General features: G+C 31.5%; 1 protein-coding gene across 1 annotated transcript in view; it reads right to left on the minus strand.

Moving 5' to 3' along the window:
• Positions 1–6,820, minus strand: part of LOC137655106 (FMRFamide receptor-like) — a 146,005-nt gene extending 139,185 nt beyond the window's left edge. Inside the window, exon 1 of the mRNA XM_068388995.1 lies at positions 6,094–6,820. The gene's annotated coding sequence lies outside the window, so the exon portion shown is untranslated. The remainder of the gene's footprint in view (positions 1–6,093) is intronic.
• Positions 6,821–10,086: the final 3,266 nt, after the last annotated feature.

The following is a 10,086-nucleotide window of genomic DNA, read 5'->3' on the forward strand; positions in this document are numbered from 1 at the left end:
GTTAATTCAGTTCTATGATAAACATTCATTGACTATGAATTATTATTTTCATCATCATCAATTATACTTTTTATTGCTATTATTCATAATCAGAAATATCACAAATAAAATAAGTGATCATGGTAAAGATAGTAGTAATTTTTCCCTGTTGGAGCCCTTGGGCTTATAACATCCTGCTTTTCCAACTATGGTTGTAGCTTAGCTAATAATAATAATAATAATAATAATAATAATAATAACAACAAAAATAATAATAATTATTATTATTATTATTATAATAATAATAATAATAATAATAATAATAATAATAATAAGAACAACAACAACAACAACAACAACAACAGCAACAACAACAGTAATAATAATAATAATAATAATAATAATAAGAACAACAACAACAACAACAACAACAACAACAACAGCAACAACAACAGTAATAATAATAATAATAATAATAATAATGATAATAATAATAATAATAATAATAATAATAATAATAAAGGTAGTTGAAGATAAATATGATACATATGAACAAAATATCCAAAACGAATCTAATAATAATAATAATAATAATAATAATAATAATAATAATAATAATAATAATAATAATAATAACAAAGGTATTTGAAGATAAATATGATACATATTAACAAAATCCTCCAAAACGAATCTAATAATAATAATAATAATAATAATAATAATAATAATAATAATAATAATAATAATAATAAAGGTAGTTGAAGATAAATTTCTCAAACATAAACAAAATCGTCCAAAGCGAATCATGCCGTAAATAATATTAGGTTTATGTGTATAAATGTAATACGCAAATGGGTTGGGTTAATTTTGAGCCAATACTTCCCCATCTCAGTGACGTCATAACGATTAGTGAGAAATAGACCCATCCCAATGACGTCACATTCAGGAAACTGTTTACTTCAGAGTGACATGAATTTGCACCTATGAATTGCATTCGCATGAGATACATTTGCATCTGTTTTCACGACTCTAAAGCAACTGTCTCATATCCGAACAGCTGCCAAGAATAGATAGGTGAAATAAGAGCTTTAGGTGAATGAATATACCCGGAAGAAAGTGTATGGTAAATATTAGCTTGATATTGCGCTCTGCAAGGTTTAGAAAGTTGCAACGCCCAACGAAAAAAATAAAAACAGGATTTCTATCAACAAATAGATCTCACTTTTGCATTTATGTCTTTCTTCTTTCAAGTTGGGATCATTATTGTTTGGTGCATCATCATCGCTGTCATATGAATCTGGTATATTATCCAAGGTATGATATTATGTATATGTATATATATATATATATATATATATATATATATATACATATATATACATATATATATATATATGTACAAGTGTGTGCGTATATATATACAGTATATATATATATATATATATATATATATATATATATATATATATATATAGTTATAGATATATATATATATATATGTATGTATTTATATATATATGCATATATGTTTATATATACAAGTGTGTGCGTATATATAGATATATATATATATATATATATATATGTGTGTGTGTGTGTGTGTGTATATATACATCTAATATATATATATATATATATATATATATATATATATATATATATATATGCATATATGTTTATACATACAAGTATGTGCGTATATATATATATATATATATATATATATATATATATGTATATATATATATATATATATATATATATATGTAGGGATATACATGTAAATACATTATATATACAATATATATATGTATATATATATATATATACATATAATCTATACCAGTTTATATATTTCATGATACATACAGTACACATGAATGTGTGTTATATGTTCGAACGTATAAGTATGTGAGTGTATGATGAGATAGTATAATCGCAGAAATTGTTTAAGTTTTATTATTTGTATAATAAAATCTCTTTCTTAACACATGGATATTAATATCATTGCTCAACTCATAACTCAAAAATTATTATGATTATCAGCTAACTCAATTTCTCTTACCAAGATTCACTTATAAGTTTATTACCGATATTTAGAACAAATATTTAGCTTATTGCAATATAAGGGTGAAATGATTTTTTTACGTTTTATATGTTTAAGTTAAGAGTGATATTTATATACACATGGCTTGTTTGTGAGCGTGAAAGCTCACTTTGTCATTTTATAAATATATACAACACTTTCATTATAATAGAATATAATCATATAAACAATACACTTACGTACATATATATACACACACACAAATATACATACATACATATATATATATATATATATATATATATATATATATATATATATATATATATATACATACATACATGTATGTGTGTATATCATTATCATCATCAGCCGTTACTAGTCCGCCGCAGAATCTATTTTCTTATCTCATCAATCCATCGTCTTCTCTTCCTTCACCTGCTTAATTTCTAGGGACCTCTTCTGCTGTTCTTAATGTTCATCTAATATCTGTCATTCTCATTATATATATATATATATATATATATATATATATATATATATATATATGTATATATATATATATATATATATATATATATATATATATATATACAGTATATGTGTATGTGTGAGTGTGTATGTATAGCCATTTATATCTAACAAGAATGTGCTACGGAGTGATCTCGACTATACATATACATGAATGTATATGTATATATTATTAGCTATTTTCCGAATCTACTTCGCATGCATACGCTTAGAAAAAAAATCACATAAAATGAAGAGGAAATGAGAAATGGCTGTCTACCCTCACGAAAGAATATATTCACTTCTTAAACCCAAATTCTGATATTAGCTCCGTAAGCAGAGTAACCTCGTTCACAAAGGTTAAAAGGGTAAAATGAAACGCGGTCTAGTGTGCAAATTCATCTCCTCTCTTTCTCAACACCACAATTGGTGACGTATCTGGTGACGTAGTTGGTGACGTAATTGGTGACGTAACTGGTGACGTAACTAGCAGGATTAACAGCGCTGGAATGGTTGAGATTTTTATTTTTTATTTTTTAGCTGATAGGAAAGATGAATGAAAGATGAGTGAGGGGTTTGCTAGTTAACCATGGTATGCGATGGTTTGGAAAGTTACGTATAAGTAAGAGTAATGTATATTGTTGTTTTAACCACAATTTTATTATATAAAAGGTGTATTTTTTCTTGTTACGGTTTTGAATTTAATTTAATACAATAATTGCTTATCTTTCTTAACTTTTTGCTTTCTAGTTAAGTATCAGGAAGAGTAATGCAAAGTGTGTTTTTAACTGCAACTTTAGTTATATAAAAGGTGCATTTTCTTGCTATAGTCTTCAAGTTAATACAGTATTTAATACAATTATTGTTCATGTTTCTTAACTTTTTGTTCTCTCGTTAAGAATCAGTAAGTGTAATGCAAAGTGTGGTTTTAACTGCAACTTTAGTTATATAAAAGGTGCATTTTCTTGTTATACTCTTGAAGTTAATTCAATACAATAGTTTAATATAATAATTGCTTATCTTTCTTTACTTTTTGTTTTCTAATGAAGTACTAGTACATGTGATGTATATTGTTGTTTTAACTGCAAATTTATTTATATAAAAACTACATTTTCATGTTATGGTCTTGAAATTAATTTAATACAATAATTGCTTATCTTTCTTAACTTTTTGTTCTCTCGTTAAGATTCAGGAAGTGTGTTTTTAACTGCAAATCTATTTATATAAAACTACATTTGTCTTGTTATAGTCTTGAAGTTAATTGAATACAATAATTTAATACAGTAATTGCTTATCTCTCTTATCTTTTTGTTTTCTAGCTAAGTATTAATAAGAATGATGTATACTGTTGCTTCAACCGCAAATTTTATTTATATAAAAAACTACATTCGTCTTTTCATGGTCTTGAAGTTAAATTATTATAAAAATTGCTAATATTTTTTAATATTTGTCTCCTAATATGTCTGGCTACCTGTGTAATTTTTTTTTTTCTTTTTTTTTTTTTGTATGCTAAAGTTAATGATCGTGGATTTTCCAAAATGGGAAGGTATTTTGCGTATCACTTCATAATTTTTGTTGTTTGTCAAATCCACATTATCAAAGCACTTAGGAAGCAACCCCCCCCCCCCCCTCGATAACTTGCCCTCTCTCGGAATATGGAATAGAGTATGTGTATCTCAGGGGTCATTTCAGCAACCTTAGCCTATAGTCAATTTTTTTTAGCGAGGCAGATTTGCACCGACTCGCAGCGGTGCCCTTTTAGCTCGGAAACGTTTCCAGATCGCTGATTGGTTGGACAAGATAATTCTAACCAATCAGCGCTCAGGAAACTTTTCCGAGCTAATAGGGCACCGCTGCGAGTCGGTGCAAATGCGTCTCATTAAAAGATATTGGCTATAGTCGAAGTCATTTAACCATGTTTCAGATAATGTTGATATTTCGAAATATTTCTCACTTATCAATTCTTGAATTTCAATAATTTAGTTGGACAACCAATCAGCGCTCAGGAAACTTTTCCGGGCTAAAAGGGCACCGCGGCGAGTCGGTGCAAATGCGCCTCACTAAAAGGAATTGACTATAGTCGAAGTCATTTAACCGTGTTTCAGATAATGTTAAAATGTCGAAATATTTCTCATTTATCAATTCTTGAATTTCAATAGTTCTATTACTTACAGATTACGTAGTAACTCCAAATTCATTGCCTTCAGTGGGGGGGGGAGGGGGGCTTTGTAGTAAAGCTAGTATCCCTCCTATCGATTGATGGTACAGCTGTATTTTTTGTAGTAATTTGGATTAAAAGAGAAACGAGTAGGGAATTATTCTCGATTCGGTTAACAGTACCAATTTCCACGCTGTCACAATTACCGTTATTATTATTATTATTATTATTATTATTATTATTATTATAATTCTTACTATTATTATTATTATTATTATTATTATCATTATTATTATTATTATCATCATTATTATTATTATTATCATTATTATTATTATTATCATCATTATCATTATTATTACTATTATTACTTGCTAAGCTACAACACTAGTTGGAAAAGCAGGATGCTATATGCCCAGGGCCTCCAAAAGGTAAAATAACCCAGCGAGAAAAGGAAACAAGGAAAAATAAAATATTATAAGTACAGTAACAACATTTAGATAAATATCAATATAAACTATAAAAAAACTAACAAAACAAGAGGAAGAGAATTTAGATAGAATAGTGTGCCCGAGTGTACTCTCAAATGTATCTTGGAAGAGCAGTAGTAATATAGGAAACAATGGAAAGTAAAGGAGCAAGAAAGATATGAGAAAGGTAAACGCGAGGAGAACAAATATATATACAAAAAAAGGGAGCTGAGAAAGAGGGAATCAATAAAAACTGTTAATAAGTTATGGCTGTATTCGTAGTAGTAATCTGGCACAGATCTCCTTTATGTAATAAAGAGCCATTGTCTGGTTTTATATGTATATATACATATATATATATATATATATATATATATATATATATATATATATATATATATATTCGTAGTAGTAATCAGGCACAGATCTCCTTTATGTAATAAAGAGCAAATGTCTGGCCAAATATATTATATATATATATATATATATATATATATATATATATATATATATATATATATATGTGTGTGTGTGTGTGTGTGTGTATGTGTGTAAATGTATATATATATATATATATATATATATATATATATATATATATATATATATATATACATATATATATATATATATATATATATACATACATATATATATATCATCCCGGTCACGCTCAGTTTTCCCCATCCCTCGGGTAAGGGGGAGAGAGGATAGCTATACCCTGGTAATAAAGGATACGTGTGTATGCATATGCACCTAAATAACTAGCCCCCAATATTGACGGAAGACGTACACTAGTATAAGGATAATCCCCTACCAAGTTCCGTTGGAACCGCAATTTCAAATCCATCCACAGCATCTACGCACTTCCAGAAACATGCGCTTATCTCGAATGCAAGTTGGACCAAGTTAGAAAAAGTTGCGCTTACCTATGAAATCATGAATGAACTCTTCATCCTGTTGAATGAATATCCGCTCCGACCCTCGGGCGCATTCCTCAGCAAACGCTCAGCTCTCAGTCTTTCTCCTTTTTTTCCCAGTCCTGTTAGAAGCCCTCTTCATTCCAGGCGATCTGTTCCAGGTGTCTTCTCTCACTTCCAACGGTTCTTTTTAGCGGTGCTGACATTAGGGAGGAGATAGGACAAGTTGCTAGAACTATATTCCAAGGGAATGTCTTCTTTCAGGATTTCCTTGACGAGGGATAAATATAACTGAAGGTGAACTGTTATTATTTAGTAATTGATATTTATTTTTTGTTTATTGTAGTTGTTTCTTGAAGATCAATCTACGAAATTATCTTGCCATGCTGGAGGTAGTGTGTTGGCCTTTCAGTTCATCATAAGTTACATTCGCCTTACTTTCAAGAGGTCACTAGGGAACCAACGTACTATTTAATCCAATTATATAAAGTAATTCTTTAATCAATTATGACACATAGGCACTATTTCACTTTTAAAAGTCCATCAACGGCATCTTCCTCTACCGCGAAGGAACTTTGGGCAAAGAGATGAAGGACTTGGAATGCACGCAACCGCTGTAAGACGGCAGGATTGCGGCAAGCCAGGGATATGTGGGGCATCTCACAGGGGGCCCCTTCACACCGCCACTTCTACCCAGTTACTGACTGGCGTTTTTGGCCGATGCTGCTGCTGCCGCTGCTTCTCTTGTGCTCCCTCCTCCTCCTCCTCCTCCTCTTGCCTGCTGCTGAGGCTGGGTGAGAGCCGGACCAGAGAGAGAGAGAGCAGGGATGGGAGGAGGAAGTGGGGGGGGGGAGATGGATCCCTTGCAACTACTACTCTCCCCATGATACAACAGCCGTCAGCCTCCCTCTATACTCTTGCCAATCCTGTAGTATGTGTTGGTGTCTCGTGTACTCTTGTAAACAGGGCTTGCTCTACTTGACGGGTTCTCTATGTATCATAATTTCCATTTATTTTAAAAGAGAATCATTTCGACTAGCAGCTTGAGCATTTATACTTAAAGTGAGTACGTCAAAATTATATTTCTAAATAATTCTTAGGAACGATGGTTTCTGTACTCCCTTTGAACATTGGCCAAGTGCAAAACACGGCCCGACGCTCATCAAGGTCATGAAGTCTCATTAATTCATCGCTTGAAGAAGAAGCAACTCAAAGCTCTTTGTCAACAAGAATAAACTTAGAAAACAATCGAACTCTCAAAGGCAACTCTCTAGCAGAATAAATCTATCCATCTCATTGGAAAAATAAGAAGAAATACAGTTAGTTTAAAATACAAGGCACGCCTTCAAATTGTACCACCTCATAAGGCAGGAGGTACTAGGCATAAATCATTTGCTGCCTAAGTTGAGTGAACGGGAAGGTTAGAAATTATTTCAATATATTCTTGGTCCACATCATAGAAAATAAGTAATTTGGTGATTTAGGGGATTTGAACGATTAATTTTTTATTACACGAGTTATTAAACTATGAATTGAAATCATCCAGTTTTGAGAAAATTACCTATATATATATATCTGTATATACAGTATATATATGTATATATATATATGTATATACATACATATATATATATATGTGTGTGTATATTTATGCGTCTGTGTGTATGTATGTAAACACAAGTGTACGAAAAAAAATAAAGGCAAAATATTTAGATATACACACACACTCCTCTCCCCAGTGTGGCTGGAGAAATATATATATATATATATATATATATATATATATATATATATATATATATATATATATATATATATATACTGTATATATATATATATATATATATATATATATATATATATATATATATATATATATATAGACACTTTCTCTTTATTATATAGGAGAAATGTATAAAAATAAGCCAGTTTCTTATATATATTCGGGTGAGTAACTTTCTTGTGTTATTATCAATAATCTTTCATGAACTCTCTATCTTAGTTCCCTTCTTTAAATTGACTAAAATCTCTGTTAATTTAATCTCGAGTTGAAATTCTAACATAAATAACGTTTCCAATTCAACTGAGGGAAAAAAATGTCCTGTCATTCTTCAACACGAAGGAACATTTAAATGGGTTGCTGTGACCTGATTGGTAACGTCTCTGTCTGGTGTTTGCCAGTCGGGGGTTCGAGTCCCGCTCAGGCTCGTTAGTGCCATTAGTGTCTGCAACCTTACTATCCTTGTGAGCTAAGGCTGGGGGGTTTGGGGGAGCCTATAGGTCTATCTGCTTAGTGTCTGCAACCTTACCATCCTTGTGAGCTAAGGTTGGGGGGGGGGGTTTGGGGGAGCCTATAGGTCTATCTGCCGAGTCATCAGCAGCCACTGCCTGGCCCTCCCTGGTCCTAGCTTGGGTGAAGAGGAGGCTTGGGCGCTGATCATATAATATATGGTCAGTCTCTAGTACATTGTCCTGATTGCTAGGGCAATGTCACTGTCCCTTGCCTTTGCCATTCATGAACGAAAAAAGAAAAAGAAAATGGAAAAACACTTAATGTTTTCAATATTCTTTTTACTTTATCAATTTTTATGTTGTGCAATTCGCTGTCTGTTATATAGCAGATCTCAAAGAATACTTTCTGTGAGGTAATTCCTCCTAACTGACTGATATCTGGATTTTCCATTACGCCGCTGTCTCTTCTTTAAAATCTCTAGTGAGGCCGCGGTGCTTTCCAGTTTCCATAATTATTTTGAAAGTTAAAAAAAGAATTTATCAAGAATATTTACGTTCGTTAGAACTGTCTTCTTTCCTCTTCTGGCGAGTCAGTTGCGTAGAAATAAACTCATTTAGAAAAGAAAAATCAAAAACTTTTAGAATAGTTTACCTGTAGGCCTAGCACTTTAGCGTAATCTGTAGATTTCTTCTAAATAAAGAAAACAATGACGATAAAAAAAATAACATGTTCTTCTGGCGAGTCAGTTGCGTAGAAATAAAAAAAAAAAAAAAAAAAAGGATGGATTAGATGCTTCCGTTGTCCTATAGAAAGCTTTTAGAATAGTTTACCTTTAGGCCTAGCACTTTAGCGTAAAGCCAGGCTGACACTTGCACGAATTTGTGGCACGCATTGTCACGACTCGAGTCGTGAACTGGCGTGAAGTGTTCGTAAACCCGTCGTGACATCGTGGCATGTCGTGACGAGAATTTTGAAATGTTCAAAATTTTGGTCGCGAACTGTTCGTGAACTCGTCGGGACGATGCGGGAAGTGCGCAAACTATGCGCAAACTATGCGTGAACTCGTCGTGGCAGTCAGTGTCAATGTGGACAGGTCAGCTGTGATTCTGAGGTATTTTTTTTTTTTTTTTTTTTTTTTTATCTTCCAGTTCGTGCCACAAAATGTCACGACTTGCCACGACAAATTCGTGGCAAAAGGTCGTGCAAGTGTCAGGGTACCTTAATATGTAGACTTCTTCTAAATAAAGACAACGGTAACGATAACAAAAAGGAAAATTAAGTGAATCATAAATGAATGAATGCCATATAGGAAGCCTTGAAGGTACAAAGCGCTCTCGTTTACAGTTAGTTATTATAGCCAGATTTTTTTTTTCTTTTTTTTTTGTGAGAGTTAGTCATAAAAGCAATCACTTCTATGAACAAAAGCTATGAAAGGGTGACAAGTTACCTTTTTTAAAAACGGATATATTGCCGTAAAGGAGTGATATTACGGTCACCAACCCGTAAAAGATAATAATAAAGTTTTGTAAAATTACGGTAGCCTGTATTTTACTGAAATACGGCTGAAAAAATTATATTCTTACCGTGATTTTCCGATTAGAAAAACGGTTTTTTTAACTGTCTAGAATTCAAAACTCCAGAGTTCAAAACTGTTTTTGTCATTGAACAAAGTTACACACCAAACGAAGCGTAAATAATATTATGTAGAAGAATCTAAGTTACCAACACGTGAAATCAATTCCAGAACAGCCAGGGGATCTGGAAGCCTA

The sequence above is a fragment of the Palaemon carinicauda genome, chromosome 16, assembly GCF_036898095.1.
Source record: "Palaemon carinicauda isolate YSFRI2023 chromosome 16, ASM3689809v2, whole genome shotgun sequence".
NCBI lineage: Eukaryota > Metazoa > Arthropoda > Malacostraca > Decapoda > Palaemonidae > Palaemon > Palaemon carinicauda.